The following is a 27842-nucleotide window of genomic DNA, read 5'->3' as shown; positions in this document are numbered from 1 at the left end:
ATCTCTAGCTAGCCTCTCTCATGATCATCTTGATGTCGAGGTTCTAAATCATGATCCCTTCACAAATTGAACGAAATAAGAAGCTTACAATATTTCAAAGATTATTATTTCAATAGGACCTTAATTAATTTTCAGTACTATGGCAATTACAAAAAAATTATAAAGTGTTTTACTATTCGAAATATTTCAAGAGTTTCTGGAGAAAGCTGTTTGTAAGCATTGGGAAACGAGTCGGAAGAAAATTTTTGTCATTGTTATGCAGTTTCATTAATGTCAACGATCAAATCTTAACAGGACGAAGAAACTCCCAGGAAAGAAGGTCGCGAGACAATGACAGACAAACATCTAAAAAAATAAAAAAAGACTTGGTCCCGGTTTTGAGACAGACAAATGGCATTTCATTAAACAAATTAAGGTTGGACTCTTCTGCTCAACGAATCATTAGGCTGCCAAAGTTATTTCTTTTTTGTTGAAAAATCATAGTACTACATATCATGTAGATAGTAATTAAGAGTCGTGTTACACCGATCGAGGTTGTAGCTGACTAAATTCTTCCGAAAACACCATTTTGGCTTATTTTATTTTATTTTTATTCATTTTTTATATTTTTTAAATATCTTAAAAAATATTCACAATATTATTAAAAAATATTTTTTAATCTTTAAATAAAAAAAAATTATATCTGAGACTCATGGCAGGATCCTCGGGATAACTTGCATTATTCAGCTAGTAATTACTTGAAAATTAGCGGGCTGATGCATTAATGCTGATGGCCACGGCCGGATTCATTCCTGCATGCATTGACCATTCAGTACTTATTTGAATATTGCAATATGCATGCATGCAGGAGGCCGCCGTATGATCATCAACGTCGAACTAACGTCTTCTATGAACTTGCGTTAATCTTAAATGCAATTCTCTTGGTCTTTCCTTTTTTATTTAAATTATTTAAGTCGCAACCGTTGACCCTTTATTTATTTATTTTTTGGAGGAATTTCTAATTAATTCTAACCAATCATGATCATCATGTGCTGTCCCTTTAGTAAGTGTATGTATAATATGCCTGATGGGTCATCATCATGTATATAAAAACAAGGAGAATGCTAGTTTGCCCCTCACTTTGTCTCCTCATTTTGACCGTTCATGTATTTAAATTTTTTTTACTTAATGATTAAGAAAGTGATTTTTAGTGTATTGATGTATTTTTTTATTTTTTAAAAATATTCAAATATATTAAAAAAATATAAAAATAAAAAGAAGCAAAAAATAAAAATGCAAGTTTGTGCTAAGCACCCTTCGGTCATTGTTAGGCGGCATGCTAGCATAACACAAAACAAATTTTGAAAGCTAAAGAAATATTTTTTATAATATATAAAAAAATATTAAAAAAATAAAAGGAAGAGGAAACTCTAGGGACAGCAACCTCTCCTCGACCGTAGGTAACCCCTCCGTATGGATGGAGACTGTGATCTCCTTCGACCCAAATTGGATATCCACCTTGGGCTGTCAGCCACCGCAAGAGGTGATTGATTGGGATAGTTCGGTAGTAGTTTAAGTGGTAATTTTGTCAAATTTGTTGATGTAGTACATTTAATGATTTTTTTTATCAAGTGATTGACATAGGAAATATTTAAGCACCTAAAATGCTTCGCATAATTGCGTGTAATTAGGGATGACAATTTTCGCAAAACTAACATATACAATTTAATCTCAAAGAGAAATTTAAAAATTTAAATCCTACAAATCAAATCTCTATATATAAGCAATGTCGAAGATGTATTCCAATATATAGTCAAACAATTAAACAAAGTTGTTATCGTTAAGTATAGTACTTAGCCCCCTTTGGATAGTGAGAATACATAAAATGATTTTAGATGAAAGTTGAATAAAATATTATTAGAATATTATTATTATTTTGGGATTTGAAAAAGTTCAATTGAGATTTGAAAATTTTGAATTGTTTATTGTATTTTCATGTGTAGGAGTTTGAAAAAGTTGTAATGATGAGATAAGATTAGTTGAGATAAGTAATTTTACATACAATTGTGAAGTGCGTAAACGCGGCATAAACGTTTTGAAAAAGAGTATTGGGTCCACTATTAAAAAATTAATTTTTTTATGTGAGTCACATGTTAATTTATTCACTTTTTTCAAAGTAATTTCATGGCGGTTGCATAATTCACAGTTGCAAATATCTTTTCTCTTTTAAGATTAGTTAAAGTCAATGCATGCAGGCAGATCTCATGTATATGATCAATGCATGGTGGCTATCATATTCAATTAATTAAGTAATCTCATGATTAATAGAAACGTACAAAAATAACATGAAAGAAAACTCATAAGAGTAGATTAATTAACGCAATATCTAAGATTCAAGTACATTCAAAACAAAACAACACAAAAAAAAAATTATTATATAAGATATATATATATATATATATGAACAGTACAAATTATTAATACATGACAGACAAACTAAATTATTAAGAAATTGATCCCAACGCGAACATCACATATATATTGCATGCATATGCACCCGCACAGGACATATCATACGCACGAACTTCCTAGTGGCTGCATGACAAGAGACACGTTATTAAACTAAGACACGAGTACATCGATCCATCTTCATTTGGTACGTAAGTAGTGCTGCATGCATGCATGCAGTCCATTCATATATAGCACCCGTCAACGAAACTAACGGTGTCGATGGGAATTCATGAAACTATCTCCGAAGCCTTGTACCGATAGGTCTCGCATCCAGTACTCCTGCTGATCAAAATTCTCCAACACTTCCAGCATTCTTTCCCCATCTGCGTATCTCGCTAGCATCTACTCGCCCCCATCTGCGTATCTTTTCGGTAATTGTGCACGAACCTCTTTTTTGTTGTCGGACCGAACCGCAAGAACATTTATGGAAATGTTGAGCGGATATTGTTGAAGGACCCGATGTTGAGCCACTCTATTTGCTGTCTCAGTAAATCTGCTCACCCAGTCTTCGTTTGAGCCTCCATAGAACAAAATGCAACTCTGGTTAGATTAATGAAGATGATATAATGTCAATCCTCCATTTTGTTTTAATACAGATCGTAAACTCTGGTAAAAACTGCGTGCATATGCATTATCATGCATGTTAAGAGCATAATATAAATAATAATTAAATTTATTACTCACGAATAGTTAAATTTTTGGGATAAAAAATATTGCTTCGTATCTTGAGAACAGATATCCTAGTCTTGCCCGTATATAATGGGGGTGCATTTTAACAATATAATATAAGTAATTAAATTTATTTTTTTCTATTCGCTTATATTTTTAGGACATACATCATGTGGTGATTTCTCATAGCATTAAAGATTTTACTCTTTTCAATAAAAAAAAAAAAAAAAAAAGATTTTTCCATTCACTCCATTTAATTAAACAATATATTCTACGTGGTGTCCTAATGAAAGAAAAACCTAGCCTACACTTTAAGTGAAGTGTTAAGATAGACGATGAAATGTTCTAACCATTTTAAGATAAGTACCGGTGATTCCACACGTGTATATACTGTTGACGTGTGCAACGGTGGACCTATGAAGGGGCAGGCCCCCCCAAAGTTTGAAATATATATATAAATATAAATATATATATATATTAATTTTGGTCCCCTCTCTAAAAAAACTATCTCGGCTTCCCCTCTACAAAATTATTTTGATTTTATAGATTATTTTGACCTAGAAATAGAAAAAGAAATATTTTATTATAATTTTAGCTTTGCTTGGCCCCCGCATAACAAATTTCTGGTTCTGCCATTATTGGAGGTGTGAACAATTGGCACCCAAAAGGCTAGAACCTTACCATCACTTTCTTGATAATTAATAATTTACGTACGTCGATCATGCATTTTAATTAGCTAGTGTGAAAATAACATAAATGCTAACATGAAATGAACATTGGAAAAAAGAAACTGAGGAAAAAACAGTATGTATCAAATAATGTATTAATTGCATGGTTACTACAAATTAAGCACGAGAGGTTTGGGGAAGAACTCATGAATGATGAGGTTTGAGGAACCGAAATAGGGTGAAGGAGAGTGTTGCTGAGGATCATGTGTTTGGTTTCAAATTTGCATGCAGCTATCTCACCTCATTTGTAGCCATGGTATAGTCTACTACACAGCACGAATCGTTGGAAATTCTTTGGTTTGGTACTGAAGATCGAGAGAGATGTGACTTGTGAACTTTATACATGGAGTATATGGCTTATTTATAGTTATCAGAAGTAGAATAATGGGTTGTTTGGAAGATGGGATGGTCTCGTCTCATTTCATTTCATTCTCAAACATCATTCAAATACAAATACTTTATAGTTTCAAATCTTAAACTTTTTCGTCGCAAACAGTAAGTATTCGCAACGGCTTTTCCATTTTCTTGCAAATAACAAGTTTTCCGAACAAAAAATTAAATCCTGGCAAATAAGGGTGTAATCGCAACGAAAGTGACATTACAAATAATGAGCATTTGTAGCGGTTTTTCATTTCCTAACACAAATTTTCCCAATGAAAACTTAAATCCTTGCAAATACGTACCTAATTGAAATTAAATTTTCATTGCAAATAATGAGTATTTGCAACGGATTTTCATTTTCTTGCAAACAACAATCATTTTTGTCCAGACTGATTACCATACGGGAGCCCGGTGATACTTTTCTTGTGCACATAGACTCTTATAGCATTGGCAATGGTTATACTTTTCTTGTAAAACCCTAGATCTCCCGTTTAAAACCCTAGATCTCCCGTTTCCCCGTTCTCTCAAATATGTAAGTACTCTCTCTTTCTTCGTTAGTTGGGATAAAGTAAGTTAATAACTTGCAAGAAGAAACAAATTAATGCCTCAACAAAAAATGAACATGATCGATCCTTGTCCAAAGTGGGCTAATTATTAAGGAACTCAAAAATGCCATATGATCTCTAGCTAGCCTCTCTCATGATCATCTTGATGTTGAGGTTCTAAATCATGATCTCTTCACAAATTGAACGAAATTAATAAGAAGCTTACAATATTTCAAAGATTATTATTTCAATAGAACCTCAAAAATTATGAAGTGTTTTACGATTCGAAAGTACTCATGTAAAGTGAAATATTATGTCAAGAGTTTCGGGAGAAAGCTGTTTGTAAGCATTCGGAAAAGAGTCGTGAGAAAATTTTTGTCATTGTTATGCAGTTTCATTAATGTCAACGATCAAATCTTAACAGGATGAAGAAACTCCCAGGAAAGAAGGTAGCGAGACAATCATGACAGACAAACATGTAAAAAAATAAAAAAGACTTGGTCCCGGTTTTGAGACAAACACGAATGGCATTTCATTAAACAAATTAAGCTTCGAATCTTCTGCTCGACAAATCATTAGGTTGCCAAAGTTATTTCCTTTTTTTTTTTGAAAAATCAAAGTAGTACTACGTACATATGTTCGTAGATAGTAAGAGTCGTGTTATACGGACCGAGATTGTAGCAAACTAAATTCTTCCGATACCACCATTTTGGTTTTTTTATTTTATTTTATTCATTTTTTATATTTTTTAAATATCTTAAAAATATTCACAATATTATTAAAAAATAATTTTTTAATTATTAAATAAAAAAAAATTATATCTGAGACTCATTATTGGCAGGATCCTCGGGATAACTTGCATTATTCAGCTAGTAATTACTTGAAAATTAGCGGGCTGATGCATTAATGCTGATGGCCACGGCCGGATTCATTCCTGCATGCATTGACCATTCAGTACTTATTTGAATATTGCAATATGCATGCATGCAGGAGGCCGCCGTATGATCATCAACGTCGAACTAACGTCTTCTATGAACTTGCGTTAATCTTAAATGCAATTCTCTTGGTCTTTCCTTTTTTATTTAAATTATTTAAGTCGCAACCGTTGACCCTTTATTTATTTATTTTTTGGGGGAATTTCTAATTAATTCTTACCAATCATGATCATCATGTGCTGTCCCTTTAGTAAGTGTATGTATGATATGCCTGATGGGTCATCATGTATATAACAAAGTTTGAAAGTTAAAGAAATCTATTTTATAATATATAAAATATATATTAAAAAAATAAAAAAAAGAGGGAAATCTAGAGACAGCAAACTCTCATCGACCATAGGTAACCCCTCCGTATGGATGGAGGCCGTCATCTCCTTCGATCTAAAGGATATCCACCTTGCAGGTTATCAGCCACCGCAAGAGGTGATTGATTGGGATAGATCGGTAGTAGTTTAAGTGGTAATTTTGTCAAACTTGTTGATATGTAGTACATTTAATGATTTTTTTATCAAGTGACTTACATAGGAAATATTTAAGCACCTAAAACATTTTGACAAATATGTAGAAATATTTCAAGTCTTTATCGGCTATATATGCATGTGCATGACTCAAACATTTGTCGTCATTTTCTATGATTGAGATTGAATCACTTTTCTTGTTTTATTCATCTACGATTATTGGCATATTCTTTATGGTAAAGTTCCTGAAGTTGAGATTGAATCACTTGATTGGCTTAATTTTTCTTATAATTTAACAGTCATATGTAGATTTATATTGTATTAATATCGAAAACTTGTGATAGATGAAGAATGAATGACGTAAATTTTTTTATATTTGGAACGAGCATCATTGTTATAAAAACAGTACTTATTTGTAGTTAGGTATTTGTGACGAAAATGTTCATTCTCATCGCATGCAAATGATCATTAATTTCGTTGTAAATACCTAATCACAAACGAGCATTTTTCTTGTAGTGTATTGGTACAATATAAGAGTTGTAAGCGGGCAATGTGATCATTCTAGTTGTATCTAACGTTAGTGGCTCATAATTAATTTGTTAATTATCAGGAATTAATTTAAGGGAAAAATTTGTAACAACCCCGCCCTAGGATGGGGAGTTGTTACTTTTTCGACTTGTTCTTTGTTTTTCTTTCTAAACATACATGATATATTTAAAATCTATATCCCCACAATAAACGAGAAAGAAACAGCTGATAGACAATTCACTAATATATATATATATAAAAGACTTTCCCAAAGTCCATCATAAGTCTATAGCAAAATAAAATAGTTTTTGGTAGTCCCCATAGTTACAAAATAAGGCCCGCAGCCATTGTACGGGTAAAACATATACCCTACATAGTAATTACATCGTCCCGACATAAATACAATGTTTAGTTTATAAACTCCCATCAAAATGTCCCTGACAATAAAAGTACCCATCCTTAAAATAAACCACCTGTTGGAGTATTGCATCACATATAGATAATATGGAATTAAAGTCTAAAGTAGAAAAGGCTAAAGCTAAAATAGTCAATACAATGTAATTAGTTAATTCTGTTAGTTTACATTTTCTATATAAATATGATCTAATAGCAGACTTAGTAGACTACTCATTTTCATGTACTCTTCAATACAATTCAGAATTTCTTTCCTTTTTCATCAGTTTTCAAACTCTCTCTACATTTGATCGAGTTCTTGTCATTGTATCAACTTAAAAATTCCGCACATTGATCTTCTGGAATTCGATTCATCCTCTTTCATCTTTTGATCATTTTCTTTATATTTCTTTTCTTCTCTGCATTACAATTTCTTCAAGATTTTGTAGTAATTTTTCTGCACAGCTTCATCTCTTGAAGTCTGTGATTCTTAATCTTTCTTGAAATGGCTTCTGAAAGTTCTATCGATTCTGTCATCACAAATCCATCAGATATTTCATCAAGTTCATACCATCTACATCCAAGTGATAACCCTGGTGAATTTCTCATCTCAGAGATCTTTACTGGAGATAACTATGTTGCTTGGAGCCGCTCGATCACCATTGCTTTATCTGTCAAGAATAAAGTGGCATTCATCGATGGTTCAATTCGACCTCCAAACATTTCTGAATCTGTTCTTCACACAGCTTGGTTGAGGGCTAATAACTTGGTACTTTCTTGGCTTATAAACTCCATTTCCAAAGATATTCGAAACATCTTACTCTATGTAAATTCATCACTTGATCTTTGGACTGAATTGAAGACTCGGTACTTAAGAAGTGATGGACCAAGGGTTTTTCACCTTGAAAAGAGTTGCATCAACCAGGGTTCTTCCTCTCTCACTGAATATTTCAGTGCCTTCAAGACATTATGGGATGAATATGTCAGTTTTCGTCCCTTACCAACATGTACTTGTGGAAAAATGTCAAGATGTACGTGTGATCTTTTCTCTTTTCCGCTACAAAGGCAATAAGTAGATCATGTTCTAGAATTTCTGGTTGGTTTAAATGATTCTTTTGCATCCATAAGAAGTCAGTTGCTTCTTTCAATTCCATTACCATCTATGGCCAAGGTCTTTTGCTTATTACTCCAAGAAGAATGCCAGAGACAACTGACCAACTTAGTTCCTACTAAAACTCATGCATTTATGGTTAAACAGTCAAATCTTGCAACAAACCAATGCAGATTTTCAAAAGAAAATTCCAAAAAATCTACCCTTCATTGTACACATTGTGGATACAATGGATATACGGTGGATAAGTGATTCCAGCTTCATGGATACCCTCCTGGGTAGACTGGACCGAAAGGAAAAGGAACTCATTCTGCTACCCATGCTGCAATTGCAATTGATGAAGTCTGTAATCAAAACAGTAATGAGTCTCACATGGTTTCTTTGACTTATGAAGATTTCAATAAACTACTAGCTATTGCCAATTCCTCTTGTGGCGCCCCGACCCCCATGTACGGGAACGTAGGAATCGAGACACCCAGATGATAACAACACGGTTATGCATCCCAACGATAGTGTCAATTGCGTGTACATGCAACCGTGTATAATAAATAATGCAACGGATAATTTAAGTAAGTCAACTAAGTACCAAAATTTTTAATTAGCACTGTTCACCCGGCAGGATTTTTTCCCGGCCCGGTCCGGAACCCGGAAAACCGGGTTCCGGTTGCGGGTTCCAACCCGGATCATGTACGGGCTGGAACCCGGGTCAACCCGGGCCGGGTACCGGGTTTAGAACCCGAGTTCCGGGTTTTAAACCCGGTACCCGGGTTTTTTTTTTAAATCAAACCCAGCGTCAAAACGACGCCGTTTTGATGAATCAAAATGGCGTCGTTTTGACACAAGGGTTAAAAAGCCCCCGCCCCCTTCAGCCTTCTCTCTCTCTCTCTCTCTCTCTCTCTCTCTCTCTCTCTCTCGTTAAGGAACCCTAGCCTCCCTCAGTGCCGAATTCGCCGATCGAAGAAACCCCATCATCCTCGTGACCCCACCATCGTCTTCGCCGTCATCCAGGGTTTGTTCTCTTCTTTTTATTTCGATTTGGGTCTCTGTAAATCTCTCTGTGTGAACTTGAGTTTAAGCATGTAGGCTTTGGCTAACAAGAATATGGAAAACTACTTAGAATGTTCTTGATGTTCCTTGTTTGAAATCCTTTTTTTTTTTTTTTGCAAAAGTGTGGAGGGCTTCCACACCTTTTTTTTTTTTTCTCCTATGATTTGTTTGGTATCGGATGTGAGGGTTGTTGGATGGATGAGTAGTACTTTGGAGATTTTATTTGTTTTGGGTTCAATCAAAGCTCATTTTGAACACATTTGGGTAGGGAGGGAGGCATCATCTTGTTTAGGTATGGTCCACATGTGGATGAGAACTATGTGTAAATATAGAGACAGTTTTTTTAAAATTCAATGTGGGATTAGTTTAGAGAAATGGGTTTAAGTTAGGTTATGGTGTGTGATTTGGCTTTCAAAGTTTAGAGAAGTTGTTAGCTTGCAATTTTAGGTTGGTTTAAATAATATTATTTCATCCAGAATCATCACTTCATGATCAAAATCATTTTCTGATATGTTAAAATGTTTGATTTTTCAATTACTAAATAGATTTTATCTACTAGTAATAACTAATTAGGGGAAAAAAAAAAAAAACTTATCAAGAGCTCAACATTTCATGAAAAAAGAAAAGGCTTCAAACGCTCTCTCTGTTTGTTTCTTTAATGCTCCCATGATCCATCAATAAAGTTATACATGATGTTAATCTGGATGGTCTTTTTTAGCCCTTTTTCTATTTTTTTTTTTAATGATGTTTTCCATGGCTGCTCACTTGTGTATTCAAAGGGAAGATATATACCTAACTTCAGGGGCTTTTAGTAGGTAATTGATTAAGAAATGGCAGTTTTTTACTTACGTTTTTGTCGATGGCATAGTTATCTCTGCACTGAAAGATGCATGCTACCCTGGAAAAACTGATGGCAAAGTTATCTCTACACTAAAAGATGAATGGTCATAGTTATTTCTTTGTTTTTAAGCAAAAATGGTCATACTTTAGAACAGTAAATTTTTTTTACACCATTTCATATTAATTCTGCGAAAATTGTCCGTGTTTTTATCATTTGTGAGTAGAAAAAGAGCCTGAAATATAGAGAGTTTAAATGGTTGTTTAAATGGAAAAAATGTGCATAAAAGTTTAAATTATTATTATACATGAAACAGTAGACTCGTTTTAAGGATCTTTTATATGTTTTAACTTTAGAAACATTGAATGTTAGAGTGGGTTCATGGGGTTGTGAGGCACTGAGGCCGGGATGTTTCTCTACAACCGGATTAGCTGAAAGATTACTAGTTCTAACCCAGAAATAGAATTTAAAGTTACAATGGATAGTTAAATATAATGAGATCGGTTACGATAGAAAAGAATACATGGTGGTTCTTTATCTGTGGGTCGAATTGTTGGTACACTTAAGGTATTTGCTTGCATTACACTTTTGGAATAGAGAACTATAAATTTAAGATTCGTAGATGAAGAATTTAGACATATTATCCTGTGGGGTTTGTAATCGGTCTGTCATGATCATCATGTTCTTCTATCAAATAAATATATTTTGAGAATGTGTTTCCTAATTGTCTAGTACTGATTGCTTGTAAAGTAATTTATTGCTGGTGGAGTTCACCTTCTTTTCTTTAGTTCTTCTTGGTATACTGGCCTACTGGATGTTTCTCTTGTTCCACCAAGTTGTGATGATCAATATGGAGCATGATTATACTACTATACAAACTTTTGAGCCTGAAAATTGTCCGTGATTATTATTCTTTTATATATTGGGAGACTTGGCTGTTAATTTGAGCTTAAATGTATGTTTGTTTGTGATTTAGAGAGTTTGAGATTGTGGATATTTTTTTGGGGGGTGGTGGCTTTTGATATGGCCTGTGCGAGAAGTAGGCAGTAGAATGAATTTGTATAAAACTTGGTTGAATCAATAAATTAAATTATGGCTGCAATTGGATGGGTGTTGTGTTCCATCTTCACCCGTTTTCGACCAGAAATGCTTGTTCGTAACTATTTCAAAAACTTTGCCTGAAATTATTTGAAGCTGCGTGTATGATGTTATATTTGTGTGGATAGTGAATGGGTTGTAGTTATGTTTTATTATATTTGAGTATTAGTGCTTAATTACTTATTATATTGTTTTTGGTGGTTTTTATTACTCAATAACAGATGGAAGAAGATTTTGTGAGTTATAATGTCGGTACAACCCAAGGGGTTGGTGGTGACTCCTCATCTATTCCAGTGAATGTGGAGGAGCATGGGAGTCTTCCAACCCTATCAACCACATATACACAACAGCCTACCCATTCTATCCCACCTTTGCCCAAGCAATAAAAAAAAAACACCTAGTAACCAATCGGTGGTTTGGGGACACTTTACTAAAGTGCAACCTATTGACCATGATAACCCAAAAGTTCAGTGCAATTATTGCGCTAAGCTATACAGTTGCCATTACAAGAATGGCACGTCATCTATGATACACCACCTTTAGAATGCATGTAAAACTTCCCCTCTTAGATTTAAAGGAGTTGGAAAAAGTCAATCATCTGGTGTTAAAAGGGATGAAGAGGGAAGAGTGTGTAGCCCACAAAGTCTAGTGAAGTATGATGCAGAAAAACTTAGGGTGTCAACCGCTAAGTTTTTTATTAGGTGTGAATTGCCTTTTTGGCTTGTGGAGAACGAAGGGTTTGTTGAGTATGTGGCTGATTTAGAGTCTCGATTTACTTTACCATCCCAAATCACTTTAAAAAGGGATTGTATTAAGCTGTATAATGAAGAGAAGATACAGCTAAAAAAATTATTGGATGGTCAAAGAATCTCTCTAACCATCGATACCTGGACATCGGTGCAAAATATGAACTACATGTGCATTACTGCACATTTTATTGATTGCAACTGGAAATTGCACAAAAAAATAATAAAGTTTTGCCAAATTCCCAACCATAGGGACGAAACTATTGGGAGGGTGTTAGACTTGGGGTTGCATGATTAGGAGATTAATAAGATCTTGACCATCACAATTGATAACGCCTCCTCTAATGATGTTGCTGTTGATTACATGAGGAGGAGAATAAAGGATAGTGATTGTACCATATTGGGTGGTGAGTTTCTTCACATGCGGTGTGCTGCCCATATATTAAATTTGATTGTTATGGATGGCTTGAGAAAGGTTTATGAGTTTGTAACAAGGATTAGAGATGCCGTCAGATATGTGAAGTCTTCACCGTCGAGATTTGCCAAGTTCAAGGCTTGTGCGGTAAAGGAAAATATTAGTAGGAGAATGATTTGCTTGGATGTTCCTACTAGATGGAACTCCACATATTTGATGTTGAGTACCGCTGAAAAACACAAACAAGCCTTTGAACACTATTATATGTGTGTGGATAGTGAATTCGTGAACCCCACTGTTGATGATTGGAAAAAAGCACATATTTTTGTAGAGTTGCTGAAAGTATTTTATGATGTTACATTGAACATTTCTGGTTCTTTGTATGTGACGGCTAATGTATACTTTCAAGAACTCTGCACAATTGAAAATACATTAAATGATATGTGCAATAGCCATGATATTATCACTAGCACCATGGGCATAAATATGAAAAATAAGTATGAAAAGTATTGGGGTAGCACAGATAGGTTCAACTTGATGATATATGTTGCTTTTGTGCTTGATCCACGATATAAAATGATAGCAATGAAGTTTTGGTTGAAACAGTGCAAAGGGGATGAGTTAGCGGATAGGATAGAGGCTAAGGTTAAACTCTTGTTAAGCCGCTTGATTGAGCAATATAATAAATTTCGTGTCTGTAGTGGGGGGAGTTCTAATGTGGTTCAAGGGAGGCCAAGCACTACTTATACTTCTACTACCTTCTCGACTAAATTTGATATCAGGTTAGAGAAATATCTTCAGGAGCAAGGGTATATGGAGTTTAGATCAGAACTAGATCGATATTTGTCAGAGGGGTGTGCACAAAAATCACCCAGTTTTGATATTTTGGATTGGTGGAGAGTTAATGCCACCAATTATCCTGTCCTTGCTGAGGTAGCACGTGATGTGTTAGCCACTCTCATTTCCAATGTTGCCTCGGAGTCCGCATTTAGTACTGGAGGACGCATCTTGGATCCTTTTAGGAGTTCATTGTCTCCAGAGACTGTCGAAGCCCTCATTTGCACTCAAAATTGGTTAAGGACCAAACCTGTCGACATCCGGGAGTTGGAAGAATACGTACAGTCGATGGATCTTGAAGGTAAGTTTGAAACTTGAAATATTTTTTTCATATCTATCTATCTTGGTTTATTATTTATCTAACTCATTTTTAATATTTTTTTAGACGACTATCCAGCTTCATCTTCAACAGAGGCTGCTGTGAGTCTCTCTTCCCATTCATGCTGAAAAAATCTAGAGTAAGTGCTTTCTTCTTGTAACATCCCGTATTTTAGTGTATTTTTATTGAAGGATTATTTTTATTAATTCAAAAATTTATTCCCTTGTTTTAAAATTATCGGATATTTTTAAATGGTTTATTTTATGATCTTTAAATTGTGAAAAATTAATTTGTTGTGTTTTCTTAATATTTATTATTGTGATGCATTTAAATTGTTCTTTATTTTAAATTAATTGATTGTTGGATTTAATTATTTTATTTTTATTGTATCATTACGTTTAAATTATTATATTGTACTTGTTGTTTTGAAATTATTTCCGTTGGATCATTTTTGTGACCCAAGATGTGAGGACTGTACCTAATTTTTTTTCCTCCATTTTCTCTTTCCTCTCTTTTTTCTTTTCTTCTTTTCTTTTCTTCCTTTTTTCTTTCTTCCCCTGCTTCCCGCGCGCGGACGTCCCTCTCCCTCTCTCTTCCCATGCGTTTTTCTCCTCCACCCAGCCCGCCGCCGTGAGCCACCCGTGACCGACACCTCCCACCGGCACAAGTTCCCCTCCCGCCGGCCATCATCCCCCACCAAGCTCGGCCCCTATCTCGCTGGCGTTCTCCTCCACGTACGGCTCGAAGCCGCGGCGTTCCTTGAGCCCGCGCGCCGCCGTCGCGCCATCTCCGGCCACCATTTCTTCACCTCTTCATCCTCGACCTCCCAGCTACCCAATGCACCCAACCCCAGCTTCGATCCGTCACCGGTGAAGCACAACCAACCTCATTTCTGATTTGGATATTTTTGGTCTTCAACCACCCTTTGCGCCGCCACCCACGGCCAACCACCACCACCACTAACTTCACCGACATCCCTAAGCCCTACCCTACCAATTTCGGGTCTTAGTTTGTCCCCATTCAAAAGTGAGTTTTTGAGACCCACGACCACAGTCCATTTTGCACTGTTACGTTGCTGTGCCGCCACTTCTTGCAGCTTTATGATCCTTTGAAAATTATTACATAGCACTGTAAGTATTTTTCCAAAGAACTATCGTAATTTAAATATATTTTTACACTAACGCATATTATTGTGATCTGGTTGGACATGCCAGACTGAGTCTGAGGAGTTCGGGGGTTGGATTGATTGTGGATGGAGTTGTGTGTTTGGTTGGTATTGTGAAATGTTGGTTGTTGGTATGGTGTTGTTCATGTACATGGCATATTGCACGCATGATCATGTTTGTAAAGGAAACTAGGTTTTCGTGTACATGCATTCATGTTCATGTGTTTCATGAAAACTAGGTTTTCATGTGTTAAAGGATTTTGGATGCGTGTGTATCATGACCCTAAGCCGAGATGAGGTATTATCTCGGCGGAGCTCCTCTGGTCACTCGGGAGCAGAATATACTGAGTGACATCTCCTAAGTTGTCGCTGGGCCACAACGGGATCGGACGAGATGGTCTCGTGCCGACTCCGTGGCCCTTCTGCTAGCGGGGGCTAGAGGATGCTTGGCCACGAATGCGCTGAGCGCGGAACTGGGCATCACTCGTTGGGTAGTGGGTGGTTGGCCACGAACACGCTGGGCGGGGAACTGAGCATCGCTACGAAGCCAGGACGTGCGGATAATCCCTAGGGGAGATCATGGTGCATTTGTTAATGGATTAATGGGCTGTTTTCTGGGAAAATAGCGTGTGTTGGATAAAAGGATTTTATGTGATTTATTTTCTGGGAAAATGATGTTTTATTGACTTGGGTCATTTTCTGGAAAAATGACGGATTATTGTTTTTGTGCCAAAATGGGATTTTGGTGTGTGTTAGAAAATATCAATTTTCGGAGAAAACTATATTTTGGATTTGATGCATATTTCATCATATGCATGCATGTTGGTTGCATCAATATGTTTTTATCTCGTGGTTGTTTGGTTTATACTTACCTGTGATACCATTTTATGGTATCGCAGATTTTGATGCAGATAAGGATGATGAGCCTTAAGCTTGGCTCCGTTGGCGGAGTGATCTGGGATTGCTCCTATTTATCGATATTCGTTTTTATCAATTATTTATGTATTGCCTTTGTAATATATTTGGGATGACTGTATAAATTTTAAAAGATGATTTATTTTGAATATTTGTATTTAAAAATTCTGGTACTTAGTAGACTTATTTATATTATCCGCTGCGTTGTTTATTGTACACTGTTGCATGTACACACTATCGTTGGGATACGTGACCGTGTTGTCATCATCCTAACGTCACGATTCCCGTGTTTTTTTGTACGTGAGAATCGGGGCGTCACAGGTGGTATCAGAGCAGTTCGACTTTGGGTAAACCCACATGTCCCTTAGGTGATGTACCAGAAATTTTATTTTAAAGTTGTAAGTTAAATTATTTAATTTAAAGTATCTTATTTTAATTGCTTTATTTATTTTATTTTATTGTGTTACTTTGTTTGTTGATTTATTTTATTTTATGTTACTTTATTTTCTTTAACTATGTTATTTTATGGTAGGCTATTTTATTTGTCTCTATTATTTTATTTTGTACTGCTTCATTGTTTTCTTCATTTTGTCTTATGATATTTTATTGTTGGTTTTATTCTATTTTATTTTTTGTTGTATTGTTGTATTGTCGTATTTTAATTTATTTTGCTACAATTGTATTTTAACTTGCTTGAGTTGAAAGTGAGGTTAAGGGTACGCTATGTCAAGAAGATGATGCGATCGAGAATGTTATTGTTCGGCTTGAACATTTAGTGTAGTAGGCCTGAACTCTTGGCGATTGGTTTATTTTTAATATCGAGACTTGAAGGGAACGATATGGTCTGGATGATCTCTGGGGAATAAGATAATTGAGGTTTTAGATTTTGTGGAGATGACAGGAGGCTTTAGAATAGGAGGTTGTAAGTTCAATAAACTTCAAGGTTAGATTTATGAGAAGTTCATTTGAGATTTGTGACTCTATAGTTTTCAGGAAATAAATTTATTGTATTTAAGGTGGTAGGTTCAACAAGCATTTGAAGGATTACTTAGATTAGAAGTTTTTGATCTTGCCGACTTTGATATGCAGTTTGATAACATTTGGGACTTGAGGATTTTCAAGCTTTATAAGGTGAATGTTTTAGATTTAAGGTCATCGATCTTGAGGATTTCGGGGAATGATTCTTATCTGGTTTATGGTTTTGGAATTGCAGAGTTGAAGGGTTGAATTATAATAGGATTTGAGTTCTTAGTTTTGTAGACTTGGTACGCTAGCTTGGTCTATTCTAGCGATTGATTAGTTGGTAACCATTAAAATGGGATTGATCAGAGTTGAGTTACTGATATGAGAATTTTTCAAGAGAGAACTTCTTTGGAGATGGAAGGTAATGATCTAGTTTGTGTATTTTTTGAGGATTGAAGATGTCGATCTAGTTCAGAAAATGATTGTTTTTAGCTGGAGGTTAGTGACAGGTTGAGGATTTAATCCATATCAATTTTAAGGATAATAGATGGTGCGAATTTAAGAAATGATTCTTGTTGATTTCGAGGATAGAGGTCCAAATGATGGAAATGGTAATGATGGATCACTTGCACGTTTGAAGGATTATTGATTTTGGCTAAGGGTGCATGAGATCGATGCGTAGTAGTAGTGAGTGTGTATGCATTTCGGAGAGTACAGGTCCTAGTCTCAGTTTTTTTGGTTTGGAAGAAGTGGTTTTGGTAGGTGTTGAAGATAAATAAATACAATAGTATTAAATTCTAGTGATTTTGGCTTTGACCTTTTTTTTATGAGTCGATCGGAGTGTGCAGTCGAAGTGGGTTACTCAATGGAATGATGGTTGGCAATAATTATTGTGATTATCTGCAGGAATTAATTGTGACTTGAGGTTACCTAGGAATTTAAATTTTGAGGTTATATTTTCTTTGGAGATTGAGCATCCAGTTGGTTGAATTAAGGATATTTAGTGTATGATAAGATCTTGGAAGTTAAAGCTTAGGCATCAGCGATGGATAATATGATCAAGTATGTGAGTCAATGAAGCATTAGGATCCTTGAGTGCTTTGCAATGGCTTTTGGTGGATTGAAGATTTGAGCAGTATGGCTTGCCTTGAGGTTTAATAGTGATGTGCTATTGAAGGAATTATTCGTGCTAATATTAGCTTATTGGAATAGATGTAGGTGGGCAAGTTACCAAAAAAGTTTTGATAATGTTTTGGTGAAGTCAATGAGGTTTGTAGTGAGTTTAGTCACCGCTAGATTAGATGTTGTTCAGAATGTAGGTGGCGAGCTTTTGGGTTTAGGTTTTCGGGTAGGAGTTTATAGGCGCTCTTATTGGTTGACCGAGTTGGAATAGAACTTTTTAAGATATGTTCCTTATCGTAGATGAGACGGATGTATTTTGGGGTGATGTTACTTGTTTGCAATTTAGGATGTTGAGGTTGATTGATATTGGTTTTCTATCTGTGATAGTGGATGTATTTTGCGGAATATTGATTTTGATCAAGGCAATGGGAGTTAATTGAGGAATATGAGTGATAACTCGTGGTTTTGGGAAAGAGAATATTTTCTACCAAAAGGTGGTAAGAGTTTTCTGGTTAGTAGGTATGGAGCCACCTTGTACTCGATGATGTTAGTTTTATGAGGACATAAATTTTATGCATGTGGCGAATTATCAGAGTGCGCAGCAAAAGCGTGATATTTGTGGTTATAGTTAGGAGTTCGGATTTTGTGCTGATCTTGAGGAATTAGTGGTGACTTGAATTTTTTTTAGATAATGCTTGTAGTTGGAGATTAATCATTTGGTTGTGCAAAATTTGTTATTGATGGTTGACTTTGGAAGTGGCCATTAGGTTACCAAATGTAGAATTCAATGGAGGTTTAGAAGTTGTAGCATATGAGTTGATTGAGGTTAGCATGGATTATTGTATGGAGCTATTAATCATTGGAATTTATTGGATGTTGTATTAAGGGTCTTGAGGAAATGAGATTTTGGATAACATAGCCATCTTAAGAATACTGGACATGAGATGCCATTGGAAGTCTAATGCGGGTATGATGGAATTGCCTATGAGAGTAGACTTGAGAGAGCATTACTTACGCTTTTGGGTGTTGGTGATGGTATGTTGTCTCAAGCGTGTTCTGGTTGTATCCTGTATCCTGTTTTAGCGTGATGTATGGCCTTACAAATTTCGAGGACGAAATTTTTTTTAAGGGGGGAGAATGTAACACCCCGTATTTTAGTGTATTTTATTGAAGGATTATTTTTATTAATTCAAAAATTTATTCTCTTGTTTTAAAATTATCGGATATTTTTAAATGGTTTATTTTATGATCTTTAAATTGTGAAAATTAATTTATTGTGTTTTCTTAATAGTTATTATTGTGATGCATTTAAATTGTTCTTTATTTTAAATTAATTGATTGTTGGATTTAATTATTTTATTTTCATTGTATCATTACGTTTAAATTATTTTATTGTACTTGTTGTTTTGAAATCATTTCCGTTGGATTATTTTTGTGACCCAAGATGTGAGGACTGAACCTCATTTCTTTTCCTCTCTTTTTTCTTTCCTTCTTTTCCTTTCTTCCTTTTTTCTTTCTTCCCCTGCTTCCCGCGCACGGACGTCCCTCTCCCTCTCTCTTCCCATGCGTTTTTCTCCTCCACCCAGCCCGCCGCCGTGAGCCACCCGTGACCGACACCTCCCACCGGCACAAGTTCCCCTCCCGCCGTCCATCATCCCCCACCAAGCTCGGCCCCTATCTCGCTGGCGTTCTCCTCCACGCACGGCTTGAAGCCGCGGCGTTCCTTGAGCCCGCGCGCCGCCGTCGCGCCACCTCCGGCCACCATTTTTTCACCACTTCATCCTCGACCTCCCAGCTACCCAATGCACCCAACCCCAGCTTCGATCCGTCACTGGTGAAGCACAACCAACCTCATTTCCGATTTGGGTATTTTTGGTCTTCAACCACCCTTTGCGCCGCCACCCACGACCAACCACCACCACCACTAGTTTCATCGACATCCCTAAACCCTACCCTATCAATTTTGGTCTTAGTTTGTCCCTATTCAAAAGTCGGTTTTTGAGACCCACGACCACATTGCATTTTGCACTGTTACGTTGCCGTGCCGCCACTTCTTGCAGCTCCATAATCATTCGGAAATTACTATATAGCACTGTAAGTATTTTTTCAAAGAACTATTGTGATTTAAATATATTTTTGCACTAACTCATATTATTGTGATCTGGTTGGACATGCCAGACTGAGTCCGAGGAGTTCAGGGGTCGGATTGATTGTGGATGGAGTTGTGTGTTTGGTTGGTATTGTGAAATGTTGGTTGTTGGTATGGTGTTGTTCATGTACATGGCATATTGCACGCATGATCATGTTTGTAAAGGAAACTGAGTTTTCGTGTACATGCATTCATGTTCATGTGTTTCATGAAAACTGAGTTTTCATGTGTTAAAGCATTTTGGGTGCGTGTGTATCACGACCCTAAGCCGAGATGGGGTATTATCTCGGTGGAGCTCCTCTGGTCACTCGGGAGCAGAATATACTGAGTGACGTCCCCTAGGTTGCCGAGGGGCGACAACGGGATCGGACGAGATGGTCTCGTGCCGACTCCATGGCCCCTCTGCTGGCGGGGGCTAGAGGATGCTTGGCCACGAACGCGCTGGGCACGGTATTGGGCATCGCTCTTTGGGTAGTGGGTGCTTGGCCACGAACGAGCTGGGCGCGGAACTGAGCATCGCTACGAAGCCAGGACGTGCGGATAATCCCTAGGGGAGATCATGGTGCATTGGTTAATGGATTAATGGGCTGTTTTCTGGAAAAATAGCGTGTGTTGGATAAAAGGATTTTATGTGATTCATTTTCTGGAAAAATGATGTTTTATTGACTTGGGTCATTTTCTGGGAAAATGACGGATTATTGTTTTTGGGCCAAAATGAGATTTTGGCGTGTGTTGGAAAATATTCATTCCGGGAAAAATGATATTTTGGATTTGATGCATATTTCATCATATGCATGCATGTTGGTTGCATCAATATGTTTTTATCCCGAGAGTCGTTTGACTTATACTTACCTGTGGTACCATTTTATTGTATCGCAGATTTTGATGCAGATGAGGATGACGAGCCTTAACTTGGCTTCGTTGGTGGAGTGATCTGGGATTGCTCCTATTTATCGATATTCGTTTTTATCAATTATTTATGTATTGCCTTTGTAATATATTTGGGATGACTGTATAACTTTTTAAAGATGATTTATTTTGAATATTTGTATTTAAAAATTCTAGTACTTAGTAGACTTATTTATATTATCCGCTACGTTGTTTATTGTACACTGTTGCATGTACACACACTTGGCACTATCGTTGGGATGCGTGACCGTGTTGTCATCATCCTAACGTCACAATTCCCGTATTTTTTTGTACGTGGGAATCGAGGTGTCACACTTCTTGCATAATCTTACTTTCTTTAAGTATTTATATGGGTAGCAAAATTCGTTGTACACAATGAAGTTGAAGGCATGCAAACTTTAAATTTAGAAAATTAAAACTTTTTTGGGAATAATGCCACTATGAACAGTTTCTTAGACTCGAAATCCATTGATGAAATGTTGGTAAATGATGAAATGGGATGAGCCTTAAGCCTCTACTAAATTTTAGCAGCTTTACTCTCCCTATCAGCCACCTAATCATGAATTTCATGCATGAACGAGTAGTTTCCAGCATATAAATTATACTGAGATTAGTTCCAGAGCACTGCAGGTTGTAACAATCAGCCACCTAACAATGACCTATTATATTGCTTCTAGTTTGTACAGGTTGTAACAAGTGCTCCTTTCCCATATGGCATGCAACAATATCAAATACTAGTTTCTGATTCAGCCAAGAGAGCTATCCTGTGATTGTTGGAAGAAGAAAGAGCTAATTGATAGAAAAATTTCTGATTTTTTGCAAACAATTTGTTGTGTATTAGAGTTTAATTAAAGCAATGTATGTGTTTTGTAATATTCTTAGCAAATTAGTTCAAACAATGTAATATGTAGTTGACTACATCTTGTATGTTGCATTCATTTTACATGATGAATATTGATTTTTTTTTACATGCATTTAGTTAAAAAGTTAATTAATTGTTTATATGCTTATGTTGTATTAAGAAGCAAGACTAAACGAGATTTATATTGGTTTTCTATTGAGAATATGATTTGAAATTCTAGATGGAGACAAAATATTTGAAGTACAATTAATAATAAAAAAACTTTTGTTAAAAAAAAAAAAATCCGGGTTTAACCCTGAACCCTGAATCCAGGTTCTGAAAAACCCGGATTCACCCAGGTTCCGGCCCAGGTCTGATCCGGACCAACCCGGTCCTGGTTTGGCCCGGGTTTGAAACCCGGTTCCGGATCCGGGTAGACCCGGGTTCTCGGGTTGGAACCTGGATGAACACCCATATTTTTAATACAAACTAACACACGTAAAATGATTAAAAAGAGTTATACAGTTAAATATAATACAAGTCCAAATATAAAAACGAGTGATCCCATATCACTCCTCAGGCGGAGCCGAATCCTCAGGCTCACCCTCAACTTCATCTGCATCGAAATCTGTATTACCATAAAACGGTACCGCAAGTAAGTATAATCCAAACAACCATCAAGAATAAAAATGTATTAATGCAACCAATATGCATGCATATGATGAAGCATGAATTATTCTCAAAACAACATGTTTTCCGAAAATGAACGTTTACCAACGCACATCAAAATCCCATTTTGGCCCAAAAATAATAATCCGTCATTTTTCCAGAAAATGAGCCACACAAAATCCTGTTATCTAACACACGTTATTTTTCCATAAAATAGCCCAATAATCTATTTTAACCGTATGCACCATGATCTCCCAAGGGATCATTCGTACACCCTAGCTCTCATCGTCACACCACGGGTAACGACAGTGCGAGTAACTTCGTAATGAGCAATGCCCAGTTCCGCGCCCAGCGCATTCGTGACCAAGTATCCTCTAACTCCAGCCAGCAGAGGGGCCACAGAGTCGACATGAGAGCGTTATCATCCCGTCTGATCCCGTTGTCGCCCAGCAACAACCCAAGGGACGTCACTCAGTATATTCCGCTCCCGAGTGACCAGATGAGCTCCACTGAGATAATGTCCCATCTTGGCTTGGGGTCATGATACACACGCACCCAAGACCATGTCACACATGGAAACCCAGTTTTCAATAAACAGATGAACATGAATTCAATTACACGAAAACTCATTTCATTTACAAACATGATCATGCTTGCAAATATGCAATGTACATGAAACATCACAATATCCAACATCCAACAATTGACAACACAATCCAAAACACACAAGCAACTTCATCCTCCAATCCATCCAACCCATTTACTTATCGGACTCAGTCCGGCATAACCAACCAGTTCACAGTAAAATGAGTTAGTGTAAAAGCACATTTAAATCACGAAAGTTCTCTGAAAAAATACTTACAATGCTTTATTATAATTTTTCAAGGATCACGGAGGTGCCACAAGTGGCGGACAACAACGTAACAATGCAAAATGCACTGTGGCCGTGGGTCTCAAAATGCAAGATTTCGAACAGGGACAAACGAAGACTTGAGATTGCTAAGGAATGGCTTAAGGATGTCGGTAAAGCTAATGGTGGTAGTGGTTGGCCATGGGTGGCAGCGTGGGAGGTGTTTGGAAGCCAAAATGCTAAAAACGGAAATGTTGATGGTGGAGCTTCACCGGTGGCGGATCGGAGCTTGGGATGGGTGGTTTTGGTTACTAGGAGGTCAAGGAAGATGTGGTGAAGAGATGGTAGCCGGAGGTGGTGCGACGGTGGTGCGGGAACACAAAGAAGGTCGCGGTTTGATGCCGTGCGTGGAGGAAAATGGTAGCGCAAGAGGGGTTGGAAATCGGAGGGTGAGGTCACGGCCGGAGGGTAAGCAAACGGGAAGGGTGGTGAAGGACAAGAGCGGCGCACGGAGGCGTAGGGTGGAGAACGACTCACAGAGGGAAGAAGGGAGGCCTCACGCGCGGGAGAGAAGAGAGAGAGAGGAGAAAGAAAATGGGGAGAAAAGAAAAGGAGAAAAAAAGAAAAAGAGGAAAAAAAGAAAAAGTGAGGGAAAGAAAAGGTCCAATCCTCACATCTTGGGTCACAAAAATGATCTAACGAAAAAAATTTTAAAACAACAAGTTAAATAAAATAATTTAAACGTAGTGATTCAATGAAAATAAATTAATTAAATCCAACAATAAATTAATTCAAAATAAAGAGAAATTTAAATGCATAACAATAATTAATATTAAGGAAACATATCAAATTAATTTTCACAAATTAAAAATCATAAAAATAAACCCACTAAAAAATTCGATAAACTTAAAACAAGAGAATCAATTTTTAAATTAATAAAAATAATCATTCAATTAAAAATACACTAAAATACAGGGTGTTACATCCTCCCACTCTTAAATAAAAATTTTTCCTCGAAATTAGCAAGGCCAAACATTAAAGCTAGGACAAGAATAAGATTCAACTAAGAGCAAACTTAAGAAACATACCGCCAGGATCAATCAAACAAATACAAATATTGCTCCCTCATGTCGGCTTCTCTCTCCCAAGAGAAATCTTGAGCCAACGGATCACCCCATGACACTTTCACCAAAGGTATTGTCTTGGACCTTAACCTTTGCTCTTTCTAATCCACGATCTGCATCGGGGCAACTTCATAAGTAAGGTTAGGTTGAAGTTGAATGTGTTTAGGGTCAACAAAACATGGTCCTTGCTGTCCAAAACTCTTCTCCAATGACGACACATGGAACACATCATGAACTTCCCCAAAATAGTCCGGCAAATCAACTCTATAAGCAATAAGCCCAACTTTCTCTACAATCTGAAAAGCGCCAACATACCTCGGAGAAAGTTTTCCTTCTTACCAAAACGCTTAACGCCTTTCATAGAAAAGACTTTGAGATAAACCCAATCACCTACCTCAAAGGATAAGTCTCTTCTCCTCTTATCTGCATAACTCTTCTGGGGACTTTGAGCTTCTGTCATTTTAGTCCTTATAAACTGAACTTGATCCTTCATTTCTTGAATTATCTCAGGCCCAATCAATTTACTCTCGCCAACTTCATCCCAACACAAAGGTGAGTTACACTTCCTTCCATACAAAGCTTCATACGGGGCTATTTGAATGAAGGAATGAAAACTATTATTATAAACAAACTCAATTAGTGGAATATGATTCTCCCAACTCTCCTGAAATTCCATGACACAAGCTCGCAACATATCCTCAAGAGTCTGAATAGTGCGCTCTGATTGACCGTCTGTTTGAGGGTGAAATTCAGTACTAAACTTCAATTTAGTGCCTAAAGCTGCCTACAAACTTTTCCAAAAACGAGACGTGAACCACGGGTCCCGATCCGACACAATACTCTTGGGTACTCCATGCAAACGCATTATCTCTTTGACATACAACCGAGTCAGCTTCCCCAAAGAGTCAGTATTGTTGATAGGCAAGAAATGGACACTCTTGGTCAACCGATCAACAATCACTCAAACTGAGTTCTTTCCACTAGGGGTCCTCGGCAAACCCACAACAAAATCCATAGAAATGTCATCCCACTTCCACTCAGGAATAAGGAGAGGCTGAAGTTTACCAGCAGGTCTTTGATGGTCAGCCTTAACTTGACGGCACATGTCACATTTCTCAATAAACATGGCGATATCCAACTTCATTCCTTCCCACCAGAAATTTCTCTTTAAATCTCGGTATATCTTTGTGCTTTCAGGATGAATTGAATAAGGAGTTTCATGAGCTTCTACCAAAATTTGCTCTTTAAATTCTGAATCTTGGAGAATTACCATATGATCCCGAAACTGAAGAATACTATCTTTATCCAAACTATAATGCAAGGGTCCTCTAGACTTTACGACTCTCTTCCTGATGGCTAACAACTTTGGATCCCTACTTTGGAGAGTCTTCAATTCTTCAAAATCAACTACTCGGACATCCAAAATCGAAGATAACAACTCTTCTTATTGCGAACTCTCAATAAGAAGTCTTCTCATCCCACAAAGGAGAGAGTCCAAATCTGATGACTCTGCTTCATCCACCTGTTGAGACTTCTTACTCAAAGCATCAGCGACTAGATTCGCCTTTCCTGGATGATATTAGATCTCGCATTGGTAGTTGCTAATCAACTCTAACCATCGCCTCTGCTTCATATTGAGATTCTTCTGAGTAAACAGATGCTTCAAGCTCTTATGGTTAGTGTATGTAACACCCCGTATTTTAGTGAATTTTTATTGAAGGATTATTTTTATTAATTCAAAAATTTATTCTCTTGTTTTAAAATTGTCGGATTTTTAAATGGTTTAATTTTATGATCTTTAAATTGTGAAAATTAAATTTGATATGTATCCTTAATATTTAATTATTGTTACGCATTTAAATTGTTCTTCTTTTTAAATTAGTTTACTGTTGGGTTTAATTATTTTATTTTCATTTTAATCGCTACGTTTGAATTATTTTATTGTACTTGTTGTTTTGAAATCGTTTCCGTTGGATCATTTTTTGTGACCCAAGATGTGAGGATTGGACCTCATTTCGTTCCCTCCATTTTCTCTTTCCTCTCTTTTTCTCTTATTCTTTCTTTTCTTTTTCTTCTTTTTTTTCTTCTCCTTCTAGTTCTCTCCCGCGCGGCACGTCCTCCCTCTCTCTCCCCGTGCGCTTCTCCTTCTCCGCCCAGTCACTGCCGCGCCCTGCCGTGTGCCACACCGCCCCTGCCGGTCGCTTCCCCACCGGTCGGCGACCACCTCCCTCCATTTCCAGCCTCTCTTGTGCGGCCGTTAGCCCCCACGCTCTTCACCAAGCCGCGGCACCTCTTGAGCTCGAGTGCCGCCGTCGCGCTACCTCCGGCTACCATTTCTTCACCACTTCATCCTCGACCTCATAGCAACCCAATGCACCCAACCCCAGCTCTGATCCGTCACCGGTGAAGCACAACCAACCCCATTTCCGATTTGGATATTTTTGGTCTTCAACCACCCTTTGCGCCTCCACTCACGGCAAACCACCACCACCACTAGCTTCACCGACATCCCTAAGCCCTACCCTATCAATTTCGGGTCTTGGTTTCTCCCCGTTGAAAAGTGGGTTTTTGAGACCCACGGCCACAGTGTATTTTACACTGTTTTGTTGCTGAGCTGCCACGTTTTGCACCTCCGTGATCTTTCGGAAATCATTATATAGCACTGTAAGTATTTTTCCAAAGAACTATTGTGATTTAAATATATTTTTGTACTAACTCATATTATTGTGATCTGGTTGGTTATGCTGGACTGAGTCCAAGGAGAAAGGGGGTCGGATAGATTGTGGACGGAGTTGTTGCATGTTTGGTTTGCATTGTGAGTTGTTGGTTGTTGGTTATGGCATTGTTCATGTACATGGCATATTGCACGCATGATCATGTTTGTAAAGGAAACTGGGTTTTCGTGTAAATGCATTCATGTTCATGTGTTGATTGAAAATTGAGTTTTCATGTGCTAAAGGATTTTTGGGTGCGTGTGTATCACGACCCCAAGCCGAGATGGGGTATTATCTCGGTGGAGCTCCTCTGGTCACTCCGGAGTGGAATATATTAAGTGACGTCCCCTGGATTGTCGCTGGGTGATGATGGGATCGGACGAGATGGTCTCTGTGGCGCCCTCAATCCCCCTTATATAAATACACAGGGATCGAGACGCCAGGATGGTGACAACATGTAACACCCCGTATTTTAGTGTATTTTTATTGAAGTATTATTTTTATTTTATTCAAAAATTATTCTCTTGTTTTAAAATTATTGGATTTTAATTGGATTATTTTTAGGATTTTTAATTGGTGAAAATTAATTTTTATGTGCTTTCTTAATATTTATTTATTGTTGTGCATTTAAATTTTTTTTCATATTTAAATTAATTACTGTGGGATTTAATTATTTCAATTTGACTTTACCATTGCGTTTGAATTATTTTATTTAACTTATGGTTTTAAAATCATCTCCGTTGGATCATTTTTGTGACCCAAGTTATGAGGATTGGACCTCATTTCTTTTCCCTCCATTTTTCTTTCCTTTCCTTTTCTTTCT

General features: G+C 36.9%; 1 long non-coding RNA gene across 1 annotated transcript; it reads right to left on the bottom strand.

Annotated features, from left to right (window-relative positions):
• Window positions 1-9200: 9200 nt before the first annotated feature.
• LOC121243945 lies at window positions 9201-27066 on the bottom strand. Its single transcript, XR_005936347.1, has 3 exons — window positions 27056-27066; window positions 24396-24400; window positions 9201-9290 (listed from the first exon to the last, which is right to left on the bottom strand). It is a non-coding gene; the product is annotated as an uncharacterized LOC121243945 (long non-coding RNA).
• Between the last annotated feature and the right edge of the window lie 776 nt (window positions 27067-27842).

This window comes from Juglans microcarpa x Juglans regia, chromosome 8S (genome assembly GCF_004785595.1).
Source record: "Juglans microcarpa x Juglans regia isolate MS1-56 chromosome 8S, Jm3101_v1.0, whole genome shotgun sequence".
Lineage (NCBI taxonomy): Eukaryota > Viridiplantae > Streptophyta > Magnoliopsida > Fagales > Juglandaceae > Juglans > Juglans microcarpa x Juglans regia.
Note: the sequence above shows the minus strand (reverse complement) of the source record. Positions and strands in the feature narration are given on the sequence as shown.